Genomic DNA, 26,310 nt, shown 5'->3' with positions numbered 1-26,310 from the left:
GACCTTTGTTGGCAAAGTAATGTCTCTGCTTTTCGATATGCTATCTAGGTTAGTCATAACTTTCCTTCCAAGGAGTAAGCATCTTTTAATTTCGTGGCTGTAATCACCATCTGCAGTGATTTTGGAGCCCAAAAAAATAAAGTCTGACACTGTTTCCACTGTTTCCCCATCTATTTCCCATGAAGTGATGGGACCACATGCCATGATCTTCGTTTTCTGAATGTTGAGCTTTAAGCCAGCTTTTTCACTCTCCTTTTTCACTTTCATCAAGAGGCTTTTTAGTTCCTCTTCACTTTCTACCATAAGGGTGGTGTCATCCGCATATCTGAGGTTATTGATTTTTCTCCCGGAAATCTTGATTCCAGCTTGTGCTTCTTCCAGTCCAGCATTTCTCATGATGTACTCTGCAGATAAGTTAAATAAGCAGGGTGACAATATATAGCCTTGACGTACTCCTTTCCTGTTCTGGAACCAGTCTGTTGTTCCATGTCCAGTTCTAACTGTTGCTTCTTGACCTGCATATAGGTTTCTCAAGAGGCAGGTCAGGTGGTCTGGTATTCCCATCTCTTTCAGGATTTTCCAGTTTTTTGTATCCCCTCCTCCCAATTCCCCAACCATCCAAGAACCAGACAAGCAAAGTCTGCATTCATTCAGGACTTCAGCAGGACTTCAGCTGGACTTCAGCTGAGACATTCCATTCAGGCATGCTTTTCCCTGGTTTGAAAATCACCTCCCTGTCTAGTATGCATTCCAGCCCCACAGAGGTTATACAGGCAATAGCATCCTTGACTTGTCAAAGTTATCCAACATGGTTCTTCATTAACGACACTTGCCGCCTGTATCCTGCAGGGCACTGACATCATGAGAGACAGGCTGCTGCTGCTGCTAAGTCACTTCAGTCGTGTCCAACTCTGTGTGACCCCATAGATGGCAGCCCACCAGGCTCTGCTATCCCTGGGAGTCTCCAGGCAAGAACACTGGAGTGGATTACCATTTCCTTCTCCAATGCATGAGAGTGAAAAGCGAAAGTGAAGTCACTCAGTTGTGTCCGACTCTTCGCAACCTCATGGACTGCAGCCTACCAGGCTCCTCTGTCCATGGGATTTTCCAGGCAAGAGTACTGGAGTGGGGTGCCATTGTCTTCTCCGTGAAAGACAGGAGCCAGTTGCAAAATGCATGAGGAACAAAGTCACACAGACAGGCAATACATCTGCTCAACAACATTCTGAAGAAAAGGAAGGATTTTATAAGCATTTGGTGCTCTGAGGAAGGTTGCCAGATTAGCAAATAAACATACAGAATACATAGTTAAATGTGAATTTCAGACAATGAATAATTTTTTAGAGTAAGTGTGTCTCTTGTAATACTTGGGACACATTTATACTTTAAAAACTATTCATTATTTATCCAAATATAAATATTAAAAAATCCTATATTTTATCCAGCAAATCTGGTTCTAAGGTAATACCAATTAAGGTGATTACTAAATTATATCAGCCATAGTTGGCAGTATCTTGATAAAGAAAGTCTCTATTCCATGACTATCATGCAGTCATCACATTTCTGTTCCAAAGCAAATAGTAATTACAGTATTCTCACCACCAAATCAACAGAATCATGGCTCAGGAATATTATGGGGTAAACTGAATCAGAAAATTAAGATAATGCTCAAAGAATACAGGAATTAAAAAAAAAAAAGAAAAGCTATGCACACCAGGATTTCCGGATGGCCAGCATATCCTTCTGCTCCTAAACAACACAGAAGAAAACGACCAGGCATGAAAGGCAAATACCAGATGGAACCAGGAAACTCAACAGCAGCTCCTCTCAGCCTGTGCCCAGGTATCCTTTCTCACCATCATAAGTAAAGGTCATTGTGAAAGATCTTGATCAACTGAGACCTTCTTATTGATTCCAGTTATAGTCTATACAAATAATGTCATGTCACCAAAACCCAACAATAGCCATGTGTTCAAAAAGAAAGCTCTTGAAAGCTGAGGAATGCCTGCCAAGACAACTTCGCAAAATCTCACCCTTTTAGTGTCCCAATAAGAAAAAGACAAAAAAAAAAAAAAAGACAAACTTCACTCTTAACAGCTCTTCTCTGTTTCTCAAAACATAGAATTTCCAGATGACCCAGCCATTTCATTCCCATGTTTATACTCAAAAAATCTGAAAAGAGGAACTCAAACAAATATTTGTACCCCAATGTTTATTTGTTATTCAGTCAGTTAGTCATGTCCAACTCTTTGTGACTCCATAGACTGCAACATGCCAGGCTTCCCTGCCCTTCACTATCTCCCGGAGTTTGCTCAAATTAATGTCCATTGAGTCAGTGATGCCATCCAACCATCTCATCCTCTGTTACCCACTTTCTCTTCTGCCCTCAGTCTTTCCCAGCATCAGGCAAGGTTTATAGCCAAATTCTTAACAACAGTCAAGAGGTGAAAACAACCCAGGAATGGATAAACAAAATGTAGTATATCTACACAATGGAATAGTACTCATCCATAAAAAAGGAATGAAGCTCTGATATATGTTACAACATGGATAAACCTTGAAAATGTTATGCTAAGTGGAAGACGCCAGACACAAAAGGACAAATATTGTATGACTCTACTTATATAACATATCTAGAACAGACAAATTCATGGAGACAGAAAGTAGAACAGAAGTTCCCAGAGACTGGGGGAAGGACAATATGGAGCTCAAATTTTTTTAAGTGCAACAATAAAATAAAGACATTTTCAGACATGCAAAATATAAATTAACTCATCCTTCACATAGTTTTCTACTTTTCTCAGGAAACTACTGGAGGATATACCCAGGCAAAATGACATACTAAATCAGTAAAGCCAAAGATCTTGGATCCAGGGGGTTCAATACATGAGAAAGTCAAAGGTGAAAACAAAGGAGGTGAAATAACATCTCTGGATGATGTTAGTAATTAATCTCTGGATGACAATAGTAATTAATACTAGGAGAATGTGCCAGTAGGCTCTAGAAGATGTTTCTTCCAGAAGAAAAATTGAAAAATATCAGATTTCAAAGAACATATACAGCACAGATTTACATACTGAAGTGCAGAGTTTGGGATAGAATTAGTGCTAAGTTCAAATGTATTTTTAAATATTATGCAGGAGAGCAAAAATAACCAAAGTATATCACAGCTTAGGCATGGACAGTTTAACATGGTTGTGAAAATGTAAATGTAGAATATCAGTCTATCCCAAATTACGATTAACCTATACTGAGAGGATGGAAAGTAGAAAGGGTCCACCTACAGAGTGGGACTGGTATTTGTATAAAAGAAAACCAAATTCTCATCTTCAAGAATCCAAAGTTAATAGATCATTTTTAATGAAGCTAAAAGTCAAGAAATAGTAATAGTATCATGTTAAATAGAATTATGGATGTAAATGCAAAAAGTGATTTCCTCTAGGAAGGTAAGAAACATAAGGTGTGCCACAGATATGCTGGTTTTACTAACAGGCAATGTGGAAATACTTGATTCTTTTAACTATATACCTGTATATCACTTTGTTTTAAAATTTTTTTCAGTTATTTTAAAAGAATAACACAAACCTATTATTAGAGATATGGTGGTAAGTATGAAAATAATCAACTGAAAGAGTTGAAAGTGAATATCTCAGGGGAATAAGACATGTGAAAGTCTAGTTTGATTTTTTTAATTAAAATTTAATAATAAAAATACTAATGAGTCCTTTTGGAGACACCTTGGTCTGATGAAGTAAAAATGGATCTTATCAGGAGAGATAGGGTTTTATCCTCTTTCAATGTAACAGCACAAGTTAATTATTCCTACAACCAAAGTAATGTTTCCCCTTCAGGGAGAGCCTTGTTATTTCAATTAGACATATATTCACTAACAGGCCCATAAATATTTCTAATTAGCCTGTTTGCTTCCATTGTACAAGACTGCTTTCAAATTAGCATCCACATTCTATAGAAATGGAAGGAGAGCCTTAGAAGATTGTAATTTCCCTCTCAAGGAAGGAAGAAGGACAACAGATTGCATGTCCAAACAGAACTGCTTATTAGATTCAAGCCATTTATGGTGCATGTTATTTGGAGCAACATACTTGTCAAACTTGGATAGAAGGCTACAAGTGAGTAGCAGCTTCACCCAATTATTTTCAGGTCTTCCAGCAAAAATGATAGAAAGGTACAGGCAAAGCAGTAGGAGAGAAATAGCCTGGTGTCCGCAGCCCTGCTTCTTCAGGCAGGGATCTCATTTGGCCTTCCCTATTGACAAAAAACCACAGGGAGCTCTGCCACAACTGAAGAATGGCCCCCGGAAATCAAGGATTCGAAAGTGCACCAGAGCCCCAAAAGTCAGAGGAAATTAGCATTAAGCATATAAGATCACACAGGAGATATACTGCATCTAGAGAAGCCTCCAAAAATTGTTCAGTAAGTTACTATTATCATCATCATATTTAGATCAAAAAGTAAAAACTGCATTTTTTCATTAAGTGCTAACTATAGACTGTGCTTGACATTTTACACATATTATCTTTTAATAACTACAACAATTCTGAAGAGCTGGTATTATTAGCTCCAAAGAGGATCTGAGGCTCAAAGAGAAGCAATAAATTCTGCAAGGTAATTGCGGCTGCTCGGTAATGTCCTTTCTGTCTGAGTGCAAAGTCCTATCACCATGGGCAATACTGGGCAAATTGTTTTCCCCATGAATTTTATGAACGTCATTGTATTATATTCACATAGCCCTTATTACATAGAAAGAACCTATCACTCTCAATTTTCAAGAAAAGAAATCTTGACTTGGGAGAAAATGGACAATTAGCCCAAAGCCACACGGCTAACAAGGGCAGAGCCAGGATTCCACTCCAGATGGTAAAGTTCTCAACCTACCATACCAGCTACAAAATATTATGACTATGCCTATCCCTTTGTGGAAATTCTAAAATGAACCTCTTCTTAGGGTCAAAATAAGGTCACCATATATAACTTACCCAACAGGGCTTGTAAAGGTGAAAGAGGTACTATTAGTTATAATGCTGAGCAACAGATATAAAGCAGCCTATCCCAGGCAAGCCAGGGACCAATGTTATTCTTGCAGGAGAAAGCCCTAGCCCTTATTCCAGTGGAATCATTTCTCCTTGACAGAGTGAGGGAAATAATTGATATTTGGTTCAATTTAATCATTGTATTTGACATCAGGTGAGGAAGACCTTTTGTTTTGTTTTGTTTTTTCTCTTTGAATTTTATTTTATTTTTTAAGTTTATAATATTGTATTGGTTTTGCAATACATCAACATGAATCTGCCACAGGTATACACGTGTTCCCCACCCTGAACCCTCCTCCCTCCCCCCTCCCTGTACCTTTTGGAAGAAGCAATGCATGTCTTGTGCTTTAATTTCCTTTAAAAGTTTAGTTTTTCAGTTTTCTACAATAGGGGTCAACAAAGAGCAGCCCATTGGCCATACTCTGCTCACTTGCCATTGTTTTTCTAAATAAAATTGTATTGAAACACAGTTTCGCACATGTGTTTATGTACTGTCTGTGGCTGCTTTTGTGCTACCACAGTAAAGCGCAGTACTAGCAACAAAGACCATATGGCCCAAGAAGCCAAAAATCTCTTCACAAAAAGCACGTCTGTCCCTGTTTTAGAAGATAAAATCTAAACTCCTCAGCACCTCATAGGAGGCGCTCGATGATCTCGCCCTGCTTCTGTTTCAACCTTATCCTCCACTCTGACATTATCCTCATTCCCAGCACCTGTCTATTTGTTTAAAAACTTTTCACAGCCTTCTCCCTGTGCTTGGAGTGCCCCTGTCCCCACTTATATCTTCCGATGAACACTGTTCCAGGTTGTGGTAAGGATTAAGGCTCAGAAGAACATCTAACACACAGGAAGCATTCAGTTAACATACTGTTCTTACTGTTGCTATTTTTATTGTTTGACTCTTATTTTTGCAACATAGTTTTAAATGGCATCTAATTTCTCTCATTTTTAATTTTGCCATCCATTAAATAAGTAAATAAATCTACTACGGTGTCCTTTGGAAAGACTAGCACTCAAAAGTGTGAGTAAACTGGTAAGTGCTGAACATACAGAAGGTTTTAATATTAAAAGATTTAGCTGTTTAGGATTTCCCTTCATTGTTTGTTCACCCAACTCAAACCATGACTACACATACATATATTAAAAAAAGAAGAAGAAGATAAATCAGAAAGCTAAGACCAGAGTCTGAAGAGCTATTTAGGATTACTTTTGACACAGTCTCAAACAAAGCATCAGTAAGCCCAGTAGTAGTTCAAAAGATGGTACCTAAAAACATCAGAGTAATCTTTACAAATTGTTTCAGCATCATCATTATTTATAGAATGTCTGTATTTATGAATGGTTTTTACATTTTGTTTTACACTAATTCTAACTTTTCTTTCTATATTTGTGCAATTGAATGCACTATTAGTCATCAAGTCTACTGATAGCAAGGGGGAAAGAACCACGTGTTAAAAACACACACCATGCACACCAAATGGATCTTTAATTTTAGGCTGCCATTCCTTTCATTGAGCTTTTCTCAGGGTTTCCTGCAGTGTGAATAATAACAGAGTGTCTGGCTTTTTCTTACAGATGCATGAACTGGCACTGGAAGCACTCATCAGAAGGAAAGGTTCTCTCAAAAGAGCTCATTGAAAAAAGGGCTATGGAGGTTTGCACAGGAAGCCATATCATGCAAATATTGAAGCCAAACTGGTCTTAGGCACCAAGCACCTAAATACTTAATTTTGCAGTTAATGATCAGATCAGATTAGATCAGATCAGTCGCTCAGTCATGTCCGACTCTTTGCGACCCCATGAATCGCAGCACGCCAGGCCTCCCTGTCCATCACCAACTCCCGGAGTTCACTCACACTCACGTCCATCGAGGCAGCAATGCCATCCAGGCATCTCATCCTCTGTCGTCCCCTTCTCCTCCTGCCCCCAATCCCTCCCAGCATCAGAGTCTTTTCCAATAAGTCAACTCTTCGCATGAGGTGGCCAAAGTACTGGAGTTTCAGCTTTAGCATCATTCCTTCCAAAGAAATCCCAGGGCTGATCTCCTTCAGAATGGACTGGTTGGATCTCCTTTATACGGAAACCTAAAACTGTATAGAAATGTGTTCAAAACCAGAATCCAATTTTATGCTAAGTTTAATTGTCTAACTGCAAACCCATGTTGTGACCATGAGATTAAAATGGTTATAGGCAGAAGCAGTGCCTCAAATTTTCTTGTTACAGATACCCAAATTCATCAACATTGAGTAATTTATTCAAAACTACAAAGTCAGCCAGTTTTTAAACCCAGGTCTTTTGTAAAAGAAATGTATTCTAGGATGTTAGCAGGGGCCCACTCAGAGGTATAAGACCACCTTGAGAACCCAAAGCAGCCAACTCTTAACTCTCTTGACTTCAAAAATATAACATAAGCGTGTCATTTATCACTTTAAAAATTTCCTTGCACCAACATGATTGATTTTTGACCAAATGAACATAAAGCCAAATTAAAAACAAAAGAGGTTACATTCCATGTCTAAAGGTCACACAATTAGATTTTCCAACTCAAAGCCCAGTATTCTGCTCAGAACACACACAACCCATATTCTAAAGATTTCCTATTGTTTCTGACATTCAAAGACAGAGCTAGGTAACTGTCTCATTTGTTTAAGTGTCCTGGGTCCATCTTTTGTTCTGTTTTCCAGCTAAGAATTTTACAAATAAATTTCTCTCAAGAATTAGAGTCACTGAAATCATATAAATCTTACCAGTTAAAGCAGGGTCATCTGGATGATTCTTAGTTATGAAGTTATGATCCACCTCTCCTTTTTTTATAATGTGACTTCTGATCTTTCAGAAAAGCCACAGCTTGAATCACATTTATAAAAATATCACTGAATTACACCCTTATGGCAAGAAAATTGGTTTAGTAACTTACGTTCTCAGTCTCTCCATCTTTTCAGAGCCCATTAATTCTATAATTTTATCATTTTTTTTTCCTGCACTGAGAGAGATAAGGAAAAGAAAAGAAAAGAGAGAGAACAGAAACCATACCATGATTTTCTGAGTAGACTGAACAAAAGCAATGTCACGAAACTGGGTTACATCTCACTACAAGAGGCTGTCCAGAGCAATAATGCGGCCTATGAAGAAGCTAAAAAGCTCCTCCTCGGTGGTCAAAGGGGAAAGCAGGATTGAACCCAATGGGATTTTATCTCTGAAGTGGAGGCACAGTTACAAACAGCCTGAGTGTCAGACCCTGTTAAGTACCAAATCTGCAGTATAGGCAGCGTAAGACAAGCTTTCATTTTCTGGGTGACAAACATCACCCTGACAGTCCAGAAGTAGGTGTCTTGCCTCTTTCTCTCTCCCTCCCTCTCTTTTTCTCTCTCCCTCTTTCACACACATACATACACACAAATGGTCGGCTGCATCGCCCACAACCAGAGTCATTTAGTGACTATCTTGTTGATTGCTTCATAATATTTTCAATTGTGTAAAATTCATTTGGAATATTGTTTTTTTCCTGTGCTTTATGAATAACTGAAAAGGGGAATTTGGAAGGAAACCACACAACCCCTATACCTTTTTTGTATCCTAGGTTTCCCTCATCCCCCAAATCAACTTGCTTTAGTCAAGAACTGAAGCGACAATGTATACTCACCATCTGATCATAAGTAGTAAAGACAACAATGAATTTGTTCTAAACATCACCAGGCTATATCCTACTTCTCTACCTTAGGAAGGGAGATGAGGGCTGGGGGGATGGGAAAGGGGTAGACAGAGGAGTTATGGGCCACTTGCAGTCAACAACTAAAGGCAGGATATATACTGAGCTTTTCTCTCAGTGTGTAGCCCGGCAATGGTGCTTTTCCAGTACTAAGAAAGTAGCTGGCCATGGACTACCACCACTACCAATTCCCTCCACAATTTACTCACGGGTATTTTGATGTTCAGGCCACAGTTCTGAGTTCGATGTAAATCAGCTATGGGTAACACCCCTTCACAGAGCTACTCTGCTTCCAGACACACACAGTTAACTAGACAAAATTCCATATGGTCCAATATGTAAAAATCAGATAATCAGCCTACTTTGGAATGACTGAACTCTGTATTTTGAGGAATAGCCTTAACATCTAAAAAACTGAAACAAGAGTGTTTGTATGGACTAAGTTCGGAAAAACATGTCAAACACAAAGTTAAGTACTGCCTTCTTCTTTGTAGGCTCTGATGTGTTCAATTTCAAATAAAAACCCCAAGTTTCATGTTTATGGGAAGCTAGTGAGTATCAAAACAATTTCTTAACCCTCTTTGAATAAGGTCATTATTTAACTCTGAGTAAACTTTGCTTTCTTTCTTTGTTTCCAGAGTGTTCTCTGAAAAGAATTGAGCACAGGACTTTTATATTTTTATTGTTTTTGAGATTATTTCAGAGCTTGAACAAGAGGCATTATTTTAACCATGCCCCAGATGGAAAAATGCTAAAGAAAAAAAAAAAGAGAGAGATGTCTGACCTTGGATCCTTTCGGCCTCCCTCATCAGTGCCCTTGTGAAATGAAATGCCCTATCCTTGAGTCAGAGGATCTGAAGGTAACTTTCAGCACCTAACTCAAGCCCCATTTTTGTTATTATCTACTAATTATCTCTAAATTTCATTGGTTGATAAGGGTCAACAGCTCTCAGGAGTGTTTACATTTTAGTTAACAGTGGAGGCTTCTCAGGAGGCTCAGAGGTAAAGCATCCTCCTGCCAATGCAGGAGGTGCAGGTTATATCCCTGGGTCAGGAAGAGCCCCTGGAGGAGAAAATGACAATCCATCCCAGTATTCTTGCTTGGGAAATCCCATGGACAGAGGAGCCTGGCAGGCTACAGTCCATGAGGTCCACAAAGAGTTGGACACAACTGAGTGACTGAGCACGTGGTTTACATGTACATGGGGGTGGAGAGATATCGCCTTACTGAAATAAACTACCTACGGTATGTTCTTAAGCATGAACACTGGAAGGATCTTAAGCAAGATTGTCATGTGACAACCATGGGCTGAACAATCAACTTATCTTGCTCTACCAAGAGAAGTTCTTCCTTCTTTTCTTTCTTTCTCTCTTTTTTCTCCCTTTTTTTCAACATGTATTTATTATTCTTTTAGTGTCTACATCAAGCTGGGCAGAACGTGCATAACCATTCAGTGGAGGATTCTTGATTAAGTGAGAAAACACGTGTCTGGTCATTCTGATAACCTTAAACCAATATTTTAAATAAACTCTTTGACTTTATCAACCAACTTTTGAAAACAATGAACTAAGAGCCACTGGCTAGGCTACAGTTCTGAAAATAAACTTATCTGATATATTTTTTGCTTTCCCCTGAAAAGTTTGTGTTACAAGTGACAAATGTATCTTCTCAACAATCGATCAGCTTCACCAGCAGGTGTTGAATTTTCTTTATTTTTCTTAGTAAAAGAGGCAATTCGGAATCATATTATTCTTTATGAATGAGTCACATGGCAAGCAAAGTCCTTCAGATTTGACTCCAACCACTATTCCACCCCATCACTCATCACTTCTTCCCCCAAGACTGACCCCTTGCCAACACACTCTCAAACATGTGTGTTAAAGCCACTTAAGATTACCTGTGCAAACAACTCAACCATTTAATACCTTCATGATTTTGATCATGTAAAACTTCTGCTTTAAAGAGCTTTTCCTGTTCCTTTCCTATTTACTTTGAAAAAAAACCCAGGTTACTTCTCTATGAGACTTTCACTAATCTCCCACATTCTAGCAGTCTGTCACACAGTCAGTCTGTCACACAGAACAGTCAGTGAAGTTCATGATTCTATACCACATGGGCCCAGCATCAGCCTAAACTAGCATCCAGAAGTATCTGGATGTTTCTGAACTGGTAGGTGAGATTTGCATGTGGGTTCTGAACTGGAGGGATTTCTTCAATCGTCATTGTGTGCTTTCTTGTGTGCTTGTATATTTTGGTGTAGTGTTTTGTCCAAAGCTTACAAAGGAAGCAACTTTGTATGTATTCCTGAAAAGAGACAATGGGGAAAACATACAACCTGACACCTATGCAATTTCTCCAGTTTCATAAACAGAGCTCAAAAAAATTATATCAGAGCCCATCAAAAGAGAAACTGTAAGCAAAATCTAAAGGGACAATGTTAATGAGGGACATAGTGGTTATGAGGGTTTCCCTGGTAGCTCAGTGATAAAGAATTCGCCTGCCAATATAGGAGATGAGGGTTCGATCTCTGGGTGGGGAAGATCCCCTAGAGAAGAAATGGCAACCCACTCCAGTATTCTTGCCTGGAGAATTCCATGGAAAGAGGAGTCTAGTGTCCATGGGGTTGTAAAGAGTTGGACACGACTTAGCAACAACAGTGGTTATGAGTGCTGGTTCTGGAAAGTCAAAGTAATCACAGCTACCTAAATATGAATCCTACCACACATCCACCAGGAAATCTACACAGATCAATAAGCACAAATATATCTGTACAATTATCACACTTTTAGCATACACATAAGGTAAAAATCATTATAAATTGTCTGCATTTAGAAAAACAAATAGTAAATTTGAGCGAAGTTTTCTCTAAATCTCCCATCTATTCAGAAAGTTGAAGGTGAGGGACAGCAGAAGGAGAGAAAGAAGAAAACCTAGAAAAAGTAGGCAGAACATAGAAGAGGGTATTAATTAAGCTAAAACCATCCTAGGTAATAAAATACTGATTAAAGACTACTGGAAGATCAGTGCATTCACTACACGGAAGGAACTTAAAATTGAATGCAGTGTTTAAGGAGACAATCTTGAAACATTCTAGAAGAAAACAGAGAAAGACATGCCCATTGGAGACTGGTGGGGGGAGATGGAAATGAAGACAGTCACTTTAGGATCCTTCCAGACAATATTAAAAAAAAAAAAAATCCTACACACAACACTACGCCCTACTGTCCCTCCCAGCCATGCCCCCAAGCCACCTAAAAATTGCAGTCTTCTACTCTGACAGAAGATGGCAAACTTGGACAAGAAATCTGGAGGAAAAACTATAATCAGCCAATTCAATCAAATATATAGATACGTGCAATTCTTCTATACAAACCTACTATTAAAAAAAACAAACAGTGGATTAAAATTTTAAATGTCAACTGATAAAATTCTCCCAAATAAATTATCATGAATTTAAAGAAAAGTGTAACCCAACAAGCAAAATTGAATTATTTATCCTCAAACTATTGAAGATACAAAAAGACACATAAAATTAAAAACCCCAAATCTAAGAACCAAAATGGGGGCTAAAACAAGAAGAAGTGAAACAAGAGTTCATTGATTTCAGGAAACCAATAGAGGAAGATAACAGCATATCACAAAGTAAGCTCAATTATATGGTGCCTATGTAGGACTCACAATGGATTTGAATGAAAATTTAATGAGGAGCATTAAAGTAAGAAAACAACAAAGAGAATTTGGAAGTTTTTAAAAAAAGAAGTAAAAGGAGTCAGAGAGAAATCGGCTGAAATTTAAAAATAGGCAATGGAAAGTCAACATAGGTATAAGTGGAGATCATAAAGAAGAAAGATGATGCAATAAAACAGAACTATTATTTTAGACTATAATTCAAGAAAATTTTCCAAAAATAAAAGGATACCTGAGCTTAAATATTGTAAGAGCTAAGTTCTGGGAAATTTGATCTAGAAAGACCAATTCTAAAATTTGTCTCAGTAAAACTTAGTAAATGCAAATTTAGAAATTTAAAAATCCTTAGGGCTTCCAGAAAAAAAAAAATAATTTACAAGGGCAAGAGGATTTAACTAGAATTGTATTTCCCAAAATCAATATGCAAAGCAAGGACAGAATAAGGTAACATTTATATGAAGAACAAGAAAGGAAAGCTTGAACCAATAATTTTATATTCATCCATGCTATCTTTTAAGTATTTAGGCCACAGAATTAGAATTTGAATTTGAAAGAACTCAGAAAACGGAATATCCATGACTCTTTCTTACAGATGAGTTTCATCCAACTAAGAAATGCCTAAAGAAACCTTGTCCAAAGTCTCCAAAATTTTAAAGAATGAGAATAATGAGTATAGTATATATCAGACTCTGACTACATTTAAAGCATTGATCAAAGGAAAATTCATAGCTTAAAACACTTCTATAAATAAAACAATGGATTAATTACATTGGTTTAAAAAAAATACCATATAGGTTTAATAGTAGATCTAAAGACAGAAACAAAAGTGACAGAATAATATTAATAATATGTGTTCTGACAAAATAGAATTTTACAATTAATATTTTTATAAAGAGTTAGATGAAGCAGGGAAGAAGATTTTTTTTTAACTTAGAAGTATAAGTACAAAGATAACTAGAAATGCAAATTTTTCTAGATTTTAAATAAAACTAGAGTTAAATGTCCATTAAGTTCATCTGGGAAATGTGTAGTTTAAGTTCAATATTTCCTATTGACTTTCCATCTGGATGATTTATCCACAGTTCAGAGTGGAGTTTTTAAGTCACCTATTTTATGTTGTTGTCTATTTCTCCCTTCAGGTCTGTTCAGTTCAGTCCAGTCACTCAGTCGTGTCTGACTCCCGGCCACCCCATGGACTGCAGAACGCCAGGCCTCCCTGTCCATCACCAACTCCCAGAGTTTACTCAAACTCATGTCCATTGAGTCAGTGATGCCATCCAACCATCTCATCCTCTGTCATCCCTTTCTCCTCCTGGCTTCAATCTTTCCCAGCACAGGGTCTTTTATATATTTAGATGTGCCTATGTTGGGTACATAAACATTTACAAATGTCTTCTGATGAACTGACCCCATTATCATACACTGACCTTCTTTACTTTTTTTTACAGTCTTTGATAAATGTCTGCTTTGTCTAACATAAGTATAGCTATACCTGTTTCTTTTGTCTTTCATTTGCCTGGTATATATTTTTCCATCCCTATATTTTCAGTCTATCTATTTCCTTAAAGCTGAAGTTGAAGTGAGTCTCTTGTAAGCAGCATGCAGTAAGGTCTTGTTTTTTGTTTTTGATGGAGAAATCAGCCACTTTGATGGAGAATTTCATCCATTTACATTCAAAGTAATTATCAGTTGATACAGACATATTAACCCCATTGTTTTCAGGCAGATATGTAATTTATTTTTTCCTTTCTTCCTCTCTTATTCTCTAACTTGGTGATTTGATGATTTTCTGTAATGGTATATATAAATTTCTTTCTGTTTATCTTTTGTGTATCTACTATAGATTTGCTTTGTAGTTACCATGGGCTTATGTTTTCGATGTCATAATTCATATCTTCTAGTCACTGTATCCATTAAAAAATTAATGCAATTATTTTAAATATATATATTTATGTCTTAGAAATAGCTTAAAATAGTCTGATGAAATTGCTTAATATTCTTTTACAAAATTATTATAAATTATTTTTTCATAAGCTAGGAGAACTTTGAATGCTCACTAGTGATAGAGAGCTTCAGGTGAACTACTGAAGCAGTTGAGAACAGCATACTAAAACAGAATATCATCCAAAAAGGTCTGGAAGCAAAGAATAAACTAATAGTATTTCAAGTCAAAACATCTGAATTTTCAGATAAATTTAATCTACTTGACTTAAATTCTATCCATAGCCCTAATGCCTAATGATTGTAAATCGCCTAGACAAAACTTTGTTGGTAAGGTAATGTCTCTGCTTCTTAATATGCTGTCTAGGTTGGTCATAGCTTTTCATTCACGGCTTCAGTCACCATCTGCAGTGATTTTGGAGCCCAAAAAAACAGTCTGTCACTGTTTCCATTGTTTCCCCATCTATTTGCCATGAAGTGATAGGACTGGATGCCATGATCTTAGTTTTCTGAATGCTGAGTTTTAAGCCAACTTCTTCACTCTCCTCTTTCTCTTTCATCAAGAGGCTCTTTACCTAGCATAGGAATAGATAATTTGATCCTGGCAAGCATCTGTTTTAGGTTTTATTAGTGCTGGGACGCTTCAGTTTCCCTTTATTACTGGAGTGCAACACTGACTCCTAAAAATTTCGCTTTACTTTTGGACTGTGGCCATTACTTCTAGAGCTTCTGGAGTCCCAATACTAAGACCAGAGGATTTACCAAGGCGTTAATCTTGAGGGACACAAACTTGAACCTGTTTTTTCCCAGTACCTAATTATTGCTGAAGTCTCAGATCTTTTGACTCCTAGCTGCTATTTTCTGTGGGGTCTCTTTGAGATTCACTGTACAAGTGAAGCTTAAGAGTTGGCGGACTACTTAAGGGAAAGTTGCACACAGACTTGTGGTCTCCTTTTCTGCATTTCCCTCATTCACTGAGAGGGGGAAACCCCTCTCTTGGATACTGATCAGCTGCTTTGTGGCCCTAAACTCTTACCTCTGTGCCAGCAGAGCAAAATTGCCACATTCTGATTCAATTTCAAAGAGAGGATTTGTAGATGTAATGTTTCGACCCTCCAATCTTACAGCCTTAATGAACCAATCTATTCATAAGTAACATAGCAACTCCTGTATTTTTGTTCTTTGAGTCTCTTTATTAACTGGAACACTGTCCTAGAGTCATGCAAGGCTAAAACTAGAAAAGATCACATAGGTTTTTTTTTTTTTTTCTCCCACTCAACACCTTATTTTCAAATATGAGAAAAATAAGCTACCCAGAGATTAAATAATAGGTCCAAAATCTCTAATATCTTTCTAAACAAACAACCTCCTACTTCCAAGGATTTATAGAGACTATCTCAATGTGCTATATATCTTATCATTTTCTTCTCTCCCTCTCATTCTAACAAAGTTCTGTAAATTGCTCATGAAGTTTTCTAGTTACTACCACAAAGTAACAATTGTACATTCTCGCTGTTCAGTATGGTTATTCTTGAAAAACTTACCTCCCTAAGTATGCTGGTTGCTTCAGCAAATTTTGATAATGTTATGCTCACTGCTCTCCCTATCCTTGAAGTGACAGTAATAAGGATTTCTTCTTCAGCTCATTCCAAGAAAATATTTGCCTCATTAGCTCAGGAAACACTATCACAAGCTAATTCATTCAGTAGTAAAGGCAAGACAGATACCATACGGTTTCACTCTGCAAATGTGCTCTCAGTACATTAAAAAAGAGATCAAAGCAACACATTTATCTATGTTTTTGCCACTGTGAAATTAATGTCCAACAACAACAACAAAAATCTATACATGGTGACTGTCAAACAGAAGTAGCTTTCATTTCTTTCTGAAACAGACAACATGGCCCACACACTAATTCACCTGCTCATGAAAACTCAGCTACTGTTGGAATTAGAACCAGAGTCTTATGGAAAAATTGACAGATGTAGTCAGCTGGGTAAAGTTTCTATTTCTTTCAAGCATACAGGGACAGTATTTTTTCCCCTTGATTTGCACATGTAATATATCTAATAATAAAACTGCAAACAGAAGTCACAGTAAAATTTGCTTTGTGTGGATCAAAGCCCAGTTTCTTTCCCTCCAAGCCAAAGAATTAGGCAAAATCTACCAGGCTCCCTTATAACTAGCTATCATTGTGTTCTAGTCAACAGAATGCGGTCAATTCCAGGTCTGGCTTACAAAGATCTCCCATCTATGACCTTACTCTCTCTTGTTCCCCATCTGTTATCTGCATGCAGAGGAATACAGGCCCTGTAAGGTGGTAGATCCTAATGATAGAGAATGCCTGCAACCCAGAGTAATTTGTGGAGAACAGTTCGCCAACCTCTGTTACTATTGATCTACATTGGACTATGCTATTTTTAGAATTTAAGGTACTATTTTATTTGTTTGCAATAAATAAAGTTTCCTTCCAACTTCTTACAACTTTATTTTTTTTTTCATGATTTACTGCACTGGCTATGTTCTCCAATAAGATGTTGAATAGAGGTGGTGATATGTGGGAGGAACATTTTCAATAGCTTAGTATTATGAGATTTGCTGTAGGGCTTGGTAGGTGCGCTTCATCAGATTAAAATGTTTCCCTTTATTGATACATTGCTAAAAGATTTATCATGAAAGGTACTGGATTTAATTACATACTTCTCAGCATCTATTTAATAAACTGGAGGTTTATATACCATTTAAGTTAGGAGATTTTCATATACTTGTTGTCTTTAGCATTTAAGCTGAGGACTGTGAAGAAAGCTGAGCACCAAAGAATTAATGCTTTTGAACTGTGGTGCTGGAGAAGACTCTTGTGAGTCCCTTGGACTGCAAGGAGATCCAACCTAAAGGAGACCAGTCCTGGGTGTTCATTGGAAGGACTGATGCTGAGGCTGAAACTCCAATACTTTGGCCACCTCATGTGAAGAGTTGACTCATTGGAAAATACTCTGATGCTGGGAGGGATTGGGGGTAGAAGGAGAAGGGGACGACAGAGGATGAGATGGCTGGATGGCATCACCAACTTGATGCACATGAGTTTGGGTGAACTCCGGGAGTTGGTGATGGACAGGGAGGCCTGGCATGCTGCAATTCATGGGGTTGCAAAGAGTTGGACACAACTGAGCAACTGAACTGAACTGACTGATGGAGAACTTAGAATCATGTATGTCTTATCTGTTTGTGTAACTAGAACATGTTTCTCTTGCAAGCGACCTCTAGTTGATCTGGCTACCCCCAGGAATAGAGACAAAGGGCTGCTTAGCAAGTGGCTTTAATCTACACTCATAATATATATCTATCTTATTATCTTCAATCAAGAAGATCTTAGTACATAAATAATGTACTTTTTATGCAAATAAAACTTCGAAACAATACCTAGTCCTCAATTTCAACTATATTATTGTTTCAAATTTCTCTTAAAAGTGAATTCCAGAGCCATGACTATTACCAGTTCTATGGAGGAACATTTTTGTTGTCCAAACACAGTATATGTATGTCATGAAATTTATATCTGACTCAAGTAGAGCTATTGCATTAAATGGCATACTCTTTATCATCTGAGCCATTAGGGAAGACCGCTTCATTAATTAAAAAATAGTTATTGATCATTTACTATGGGTTTGTCATCTTCTAAATTCTAGAAAAGCTGTAGAAAATGGCATAGGCAAAGTTCCTGTGCTCATGAACTTTATATGATAATGTAGAAGAAAAACAATAATCAAGTTAGAAAATACACCCATTTTGATAGAGATAAGTGTTATGAGGAAAATGAAATGGGAAGCAAGAGCTAGTCGAGGTAAAGTAGTTAGGAAAGTAACGCAACTTCTATTAACCCCTCAGATGTCCAGTTGGTTCTCACTTTCTCCCTCTTTGAAAAACCTCAGGTGAAAGTAACTAAAAAGACCTGAAAATGTCACCCCTGTCAGAGACCCTAATAAATCAAATTAAAAGATTAAATAAATAAATATATATATACATACATATATATATAAAGGGGGAAATTACAAGAGTGAAATTACTCCAGGGGAAATATTGAAGAGGTAGTCAGCATCTCTCTGCCCCTAAGAAAAACAATCCTGTCGTAGACTATTGCCCACCCAGTTCTACTCATGTTTCCTTAAGATTCTCGGTGAAAGACTTACACTTTGGTACTAATTTTTTTTATCAGAAATAGGAACTGAAGAACTTGATAAGGCACAATATCTGTTCCCAGCACAGTAAGTTCCCAATGCACCGATCTGCCACATTCCAATGCTTTGTGAGTTTGATTTTTGGAACTAAGACTACATTTCCCTGTAGTAGCAATGAAATTAATTGCAAATTAAACCCCTCAGCAAGTTTACAAAAGCCTGCCCAATTTTAAATGCTGCTGAGAGTCTGCAAACTAGCAGTGAAAAACAGAGTTCAGTCACACAACTAGGGAATACGTTTTTTTAAATGCTGAGTGAGAAGCAATTTATCTTAAATGGCATTGCATGAAGGAATCAAGGTTTATGAAGGATTATTAAGGAGGATTCTGAAGAGGCTTTCTGGCAACTTTAAAAATTCTGGTGAATAATAGAATAGGTTAAATAGCTATTGTCTAATTTTAGTTTATAAATTTTGGCCCTCTTTATTCTTGGTATAGCTGCGATAATGTTGTTGAGGGGTGTTGTCTGGTTGGTTGGTTTTTTCCTTTTTGTTCTTCTGATGCATAACTGCCCATGACTAGAGATGGTTGACTCAGGGCTCTTTGCAAGGCTGTGATGGTGTTGGGAACTCATGCAAGGTACAGAGAGAGTTGGCAGGGGTGATGGGGAGTAAGTGAAAAGAGTTCTAAATCAGAAGTTCTCAAAATTTAGCATGCATTAGAATTCCTTGAAAAATTCTAGAATTCTAGAAAACCTAGACAGTGTATTAAAAAGTAGAGACATTATTTTGCCTACAAACATCTGTACAAGTCAAAGCTCTGGTTTTTCCAGCAGTCATGTATGGATGTGAGACCTGGACAATATAAAAGGGTGAGTGCCAAATAACTGATGCTTTTGAACTGTGGTGCTGGAGAAGACTCTTGAGAGTCCCTTGGACAGCAAGGAGATCAAGCCAGTCAATACTAAAGGAAATCAGTTCTGAATATTCATTGGCAGGATTGATGCTGAAGCTGAAGCTCCAGTACTTTGGCCACTTGATGCAAAGGGCCGACTCATTGGAAAAGACCCTGATGCTGGGAAAGATTGAAGGCAGGAGAAGGGGCAACAGAAGTTGAGATGGTTGGATGGCATCACTGACTCAACAAACATGAGTTTGAGCAAACTCCAGGAGATGGTGGACAGGGAAGCCTGGCATGCTGCAGTCCATGGGGTCACAAAGTCAGACGCACCTGAGCAACTGAACAACAAAAAAGAATTCCTTGGCTTACTTGACAAAACATAGATTTCTGATCCTCATGCCAGATCATGTGATCAATAGATCTGGGACTGGGCAGAGATTTGCATTTCTAACAAGCTCCAGGTAATGATGCTACCAATTTAGGAAGGACATTTTGAAAACAACTATTCAAAACACAAAAGGTTCAGGTTAGAAACAACACTAAAGTCTTGAAGCAGGCACAGCTGTCAGCCAGGCTAGTTATATATTATCCTAATGCTTAAGGATGTCATGTTACTGACTCACTGCTAATGACATGAGTGATTGGGTCAGGAAGGACCACTGTGTCAAGCCTGTTCCAGTGTCTTAAGGTGTCTGAAAGCAGGTAAAAGGATGACTAATGTTCTTCCCAGATTTCCATGACTCTTCTTCCACTATAAAGAACAATTCCTGGGACTATCTGAGATAATTTTAGAAGCTGATTTAACCCTTTTAGACCACAAATCCACTACTTGATAGGTGTCACTTTATAGCTTACTCAGCAAATACGTATTAAGTGACTACTACTTGCAAGACACTGTGATAAATAGGAGATGGGGTTGGAGGGAGAGAAAATTATTTCATCCAAAGGCAGAGCAATCATGTATATGAGTAACTAAAATCAAAGTATCTTAAACACATCCTCAGAATGATACAGGTAAAATGCAATGAGACTCTTAACAGTGGAAAGAATGTTTTCTACCTGGAGAAACAAATCAAGAAAAAGCAACATTTAGGTATAAAATTGACCAAGAGATAAGGTTATGGATTTAAGAAATTGGGAGTATAAAAGGGAAATGACAGACTAAAAATATGTGTCCAGGAAGAGATAGCCATGTGAGAAAGTTATGCAAGTCAGAGAGAGACATATATAGAAGAATGATGAGACGTTCCAGTTGGCTGGAGTTCAGGAAGATGGGAAGGTAAACTAGCGTTAGATCATGAGGCCCTTAAAAAGCAACAAGTAAGTTTGGAATTTACTAGGTAGCAGGAGAACTCTGAAAGTTTTTGAATATAGACATAATCATTCGGAATGATATTTTAGGATAATTTATTGGACAGCAGAAAGTTTGGAGGTGGTAAGAAAGCTACTACAGTAGCCAAGACAGGGGAAAGAAACTAGGGAAGGGCAGTAAGAAGAGAGTGGTTGAGGAGGATGGGTGCTGTGATGGATAAGGTAGGGGAGAATCATCATTACTCAGAACTGAGGTCAAGAATGTAAGAGAGACAGAGATGAAAAAAAAGAACGCTGACATTTTGAACCATAGTGACTCGTCAGACAGTAGCATCTTCAACAGGAATGTGAAAGTTCTAACAAATATCCTAGAATAGCTGGTATCATGGATTCTACACCATAAGGGAGATGAAAATTTTGTCATAAAATCCTAACTTTGTGTGGTTCCATTATTTAGCTCCATTTACCTTGGACTACAACACTGAAATCAATGCTTATCAATTTCTTTACCTCAATCCACATGTGAAAGTGTAAATATATAATTAAAGCAAAATGTCAAGGAGTACTTGTACTTAACCTTCCCACATATAATGCACTCTGATATTTCCTATCCTGTTCCATTTCACTTTTTAAAATACTTGCAACCACCAAATTGCTTCCATGGCTCACTAACGTGTGGCATCACAAAGTCTAAAAAACACTACCATGAGCAGGAAGATTCAGCAATTATGGACATGGTATTGAAAGGCAAGAGTATTTTTTTTTTACCATATGTAAGATGAAAACTTATGTAGACAGAATGCATCCTTCTTACTCTCTAGAATATTTTACTTGTCCACAAATGTAAGACACATAAATATCAAGCCTTACTATAATGGAAAACTACCCCTACTAAAGAGAAGTATTTTCTGTGTCTATTTTAACCAGATGCTCAAAGTATTAGACACAGTTCATTTGTGTACCTTATGAAAACTTAGTACTGTATATGAAAACTCATATTTATAGCCTAAAAAAAAATTGAGATAGGGAAGCTGAACATTCACATTTCAAAGGCAACCTTCACTTAATGAAGGAATTATGTCAATAAGTTTAAATAGAAATAATTCTCCTAATGCACTTAAGTCACCAATAAAATTAACTAATCACTTGACAGAACCAGCCAAAGGGAAACTAGGTTAAAAAATATCACTGTCAATTTCCTTTTAATCAGAGAAGAAAATAGAACATTGAAACAGGGAAGATGTTCCAAGGAAAGATGTCTCCATTTATAAAACTGTTTTTTATAGTCAACTTTTTTAAAGTACCAGGATAAGGCAGAGATGTTACAGTCAGTGATGATAGAATTTGCCTTGCTCCTCAGTTAGGTCTGATGAGAGGGGCAAGAGTTGCCCATGAATAAGCTAAGGATATAGTTTGTTCCAGCTTTCCTGGTGGCTCACACAGTAAAGAATCTGCCTGCAATGCAGGAGACCTGGGTTCAATTCTTGGGTCAGGAAGATCCCCTGGAGAAGGGAATGGCTATTCACTCCTGTATTCTTGCCTGAAGAATTCCATGGACAGAGGAGCCTGGTGAGCTACAGTCCATAGCGTCACAAGGAGTCAGACACAACTGAGTGACTTTCACACACACACACACACACACACACACACACAGTTTTTTCTCACTAGCTTTTATCAGCCATAATACATCACTTCAATGAAACAGATGCCACATGTGCGCTTCCCTGAAGGAAGACTGGGAAAAACAGAAAAGTAAATCGTCTGCTGCTGCTGCTGCTAAGTCACTTCAGTCGTGTCCGACTCTGTGTGACCCCAAAGACGGCAGGCCACCAGGCTCCCCCATCCCTGGGATTCTCCAGGCAAGAGTATTGGAGTGGGTTGCCATTTCCTTCTCCAATGCATGAAAGTAGAAAGTGAAAGTGAAGTCGCTCAGTCGTGTCCGACTCTTAGTGACCCCATGGACTGCAGCCTACCAGGCTCCACCATCCATGGGATTTTCCAGGCAAGATTACTAGAGTGGGGTGCCACTGCCTTCTCTGAAGTAAATCATCTAGTCACAACCAATTCTTCCTCAATAAGGAACAGAATAAAAACTAACTTAAAGTGGACCTTACTATATGCCAGTACACACACTTGGGATTCTCTTACACAAAGAGGTATGTATGTGACACCCACTTTACAGGCAGATAAACTAGAATTCTAAGAAGTTAAATAACTTGGCCAAAGCTACATAGCTGGAAAGTGCAGAGTTGATGTTGGAAGGTAAATTCCTTAGTTCCTTACACTCCCCAATAAGAAATACAAGGAAGTTGCACAAGAGCAAGTCAACTGATTTCTAGTTGTAGTCCTTTATGGAGCTTTATTCAAAAAGATAATTGGCTTCAGAGTGTATGTTTGGATATACAGTGTATGCAGCAGGAAGGGCAATCAAGACTTCCAACAATAAATCTTCCCAGATGCTTGGCTGGTGAGATTGTTTTCCCCGTTTCTTCCACCCCCTGATCTGTCTACCTCCCTCCACCTTTGGGTTTTCATTTCTTTCATCAGTAGCCATGGTAACACCTAAAGATAAAACACAGGCAGGAGAGTCTCACAAGCATCTTGAAAGGCGGAAGCTTGCCAGCATTTTTCATCAGAGGAATACTGTGCACCACACAAACAAACAGCACCCTTCTCATTCTCCCCCATTCATTTTCCACCCACTTAGTGGCAGCCAAGGCCATTTTTGAAGCTTAGGAGATGACTGTCTGGTACATTTGTATTCAAAAATTTGCAGATCAGTCTTTCGGTGTTTCAAAAAATGCTTGAGCTGGAAACGGTTGAATTTATCTCATTCCTCCCTTATTAACCCTTACCTAAGAATGAGGCATTAGCCAGAAATGACTTTTCTGGAAGATGATCTGTGCACTGTTTCCCATAATCAGAGATGACTTTAAATCATAGCACTCCTCTGGCTTCCCATATAAACTGAATATTCAATACTCTTTTACCACAAGGAGGCTCTTCTGAATTTCTCTGCTAGATTGTGAATATTGATAGATAGGAGAGTGGAATCTGAAAATAGGCTTGGTTCAATGTGTTTTATTTAAAAACAGCCTTGATTAGATTCATGAATATCTGGTTCACCCAGCCAGAATACCTAATTTTTGACTGCATGGCTATAAATCAGAGATTACAAAGCAATGATCATCTGGAACATATTAAAACGTGGAGGGTTTGCAGGCATGGATGCAATGTGGATGGGCACACTGTATGATGTATGTTTGAGAACAGGCATAAAAAATAGTCCTTTTTTAAGCTTTATTATATCTCCAATTGCCTGATTTGGCACTGATGATTATTATTTAGAGTTCTTAATTATTTTAATGGGCTTTCTCTACAAAGTACTGATGACTTTCTAATGGACAAAGTCCTTAAACAAACACGTTATCTCTTTATGATGCGGGACACACTGACCTCATGGTTTCCTGACAACCTCCATTCTAGCAATCAATATTTTGTGACAGCCTATTCCCTGGTGGCTCAGTGAGGAAGACCCTGCCTGCCAATGCAGGAGACCCAGGTTCCATCCTTGGGTCAGGAAGATCCCCTGGAGGAGGAAATGGCAACCCACTTCAATATTCTTGCCTGGAGAATTCCATGGATAGAGGAGCCTGGGAGGCTACAGTCCATGGGGTCACAAAAGAGTTGCACACAACTTAACAACTAAACAACATTAAGTCACAGCCACTGATATTTTATATACATAAAATATCCCACAACCTTTTGTGGTATAGATTTTTCACCTCACTTATAACAGAGGAAATTGATGCTCAGAGTGATTAAATAACTTCCCTGGGTCATTACAGCAAAGCAACAGCAAAGTGGGAACGAGATGAAGGTCCTGTTACTGCCCACACTCTTTCCTTCCAACTTTATGTCAGTTACCCAGAGCTGCAGTCACTTCATAAGCATTCAAAGATATTCCCCTATGAGCCCTCCTTCTGATCACTGTATTTATTTTCTTTTTAACTTTTTATTTTGTATTGGCATATGGCCAGTTAACAAACAATGATGTGATAGTTTCAGTGAACAGCAAAGGGATACAGCCATACATATACACGTATCCATTCTCCCCCCAAACCCCCTCCCATCAACATAACATTGAGCAGAGTTTCGTGTGCCATACTGTAGATCCTTGTTGGTTATTCATTTTAAATACAGCCATGTGTACATGTCCATCCCAAACTCACACCGTATTTGTTATATTTGCACATCTTCTGAGTCCTCTGACCCATTATCCCTTCTTTATTATAATTTATCAGCATCTTTAGCACAAAATCCTTCCTAGTATGACCAGTTTAGCTTTTGTTCTGCTGCACACTTGATTCCTACAAATTTGTTTCCAATTCCCCAGTTGTACCCACCTTGACACTTACCAACCCTGAGTAAATCCTACACTTGGAGGCCACTGGAAGGCAAGAAAACAAGTGAACCATTTGCAGATAAGTGAAAGTGAAAGTCACTCCATTATGTCCAACTCTTTGTGACCCCATGGACTGGAACCCACCAGGCTCCTCTGCCCATGGAATTCTCCAGGCAAGAATACTGGAGTAGGTTGCCATTCCCTTCTCCAGAGGATCTTCCTGACCCAGAATCTTCCTGATTCTTTACTGTCTGAGCTACTGAAGAATCCCCTTGCACTGTGGTAAGCCTTTGAAGTGAAGTGAAGTGAAGTCACTCAGTCGTGCCCGACTCTTTGCGACCCCATGGACTGTAGCCTACCAGGCTCCATCCATGAGATTTTCCAGGCAAGAATACTGGAGTGGGTTGCCATTTCCTTCTCCAGAGGATCTTCCTGACCCAGGGATCGAACCTGGGTCTCCCGCATTGCAGGCAGACACTTTACCGTCTGAGCCACCAGGGAAGCCCGACATCTTAATTTCATCTCTAGTCACATTCTCAAACTCTATTCCAAAACTTTTGCCCTCCGACTTCTAGCCACAATCCCTCATATCTTTATCTCAACAATAAGTTCACTTTCAGTTTTACCAAAGTGATTGAAGCCCTTTAACATGAAATGCACAGTTTCCTCCTCTTCATCTCAATCATTTTTTTCTCTTTCTTCCACCTTAGGGGGAGAAAAATAATTCATCTCAGAATCTCGACCATCATGTATCACCTTTCAACAAATTAAATGACACAAGAAGAAAATAATCAGTCAAATCCAGAATATGAGACATTCTACAATATAAATGGCTCTGCTTTTTCTCAACAAATAAATGGCATGGGAGAAAAGCATTGTTAGAGATTGAAAGAGATTTAAAAGAAATAATTACCAAAAGCAATGAGTAGACCTTACATTGATGCCAATGCAAACAAGGTATATACATAAAAAGACATTTGGAGACAGTTAAAGACAATTAAATATGGAGTATTAAATGACAGTGAGAAATTGATGTTAACTTTTTAGGTCTGATAATACTGTTATGGTTATGAAAACAAATGTCCTTATTAGTTTAGAGATACATACTGAATTATTATGAGTGAAATGATA

General features: G+C 38.1%; 1 long non-coding RNA gene across 6 annotated transcripts in view; it reads right to left on the bottom strand.

Annotated features, from left to right (window-relative positions):
* LOC147347610 (uncharacterized) overlaps window positions 1-26,310 on the bottom strand; it is a 462,458-nt gene that overhangs the window by 347,338 nt on the left and 88,810 nt on the right. For 2 of the 6 annotated variants that reach the window (XR_015152341.1, XR_015152348.1), the window contains one exon: window positions 25,806-25,884. The exons of 3 other annotated variants lie outside the window; for them this stretch is intronic. This is a non-coding gene — a long non-coding RNA (uncharacterized LOC147347610). Of the gene's footprint in view, window positions 1-23,104; window positions 23,337-25,805; window positions 25,885-26,310 lie in introns of those variants that run through there. One more of the 6 variants, XR_015152340.1, reaches the window with a different exon arrangement.

The sequence above is a fragment of the Bos grunniens genome, chromosome 23 (assembly GCF_055505025.1).
Source record: "Bos grunniens cultivar Pamir isolate PY7600 chromosome 23, Bosgru_T2T1.0, whole genome shotgun sequence".
Lineage (NCBI taxonomy): Eukaryota > Metazoa > Chordata > Mammalia > Artiodactyla > Bovidae > Bos > Bos grunniens.
The sequence above is the reverse complement of the archived record's forward strand: the minus strand, read 5'-3'. Positions and strand labels throughout refer to the sequence as shown.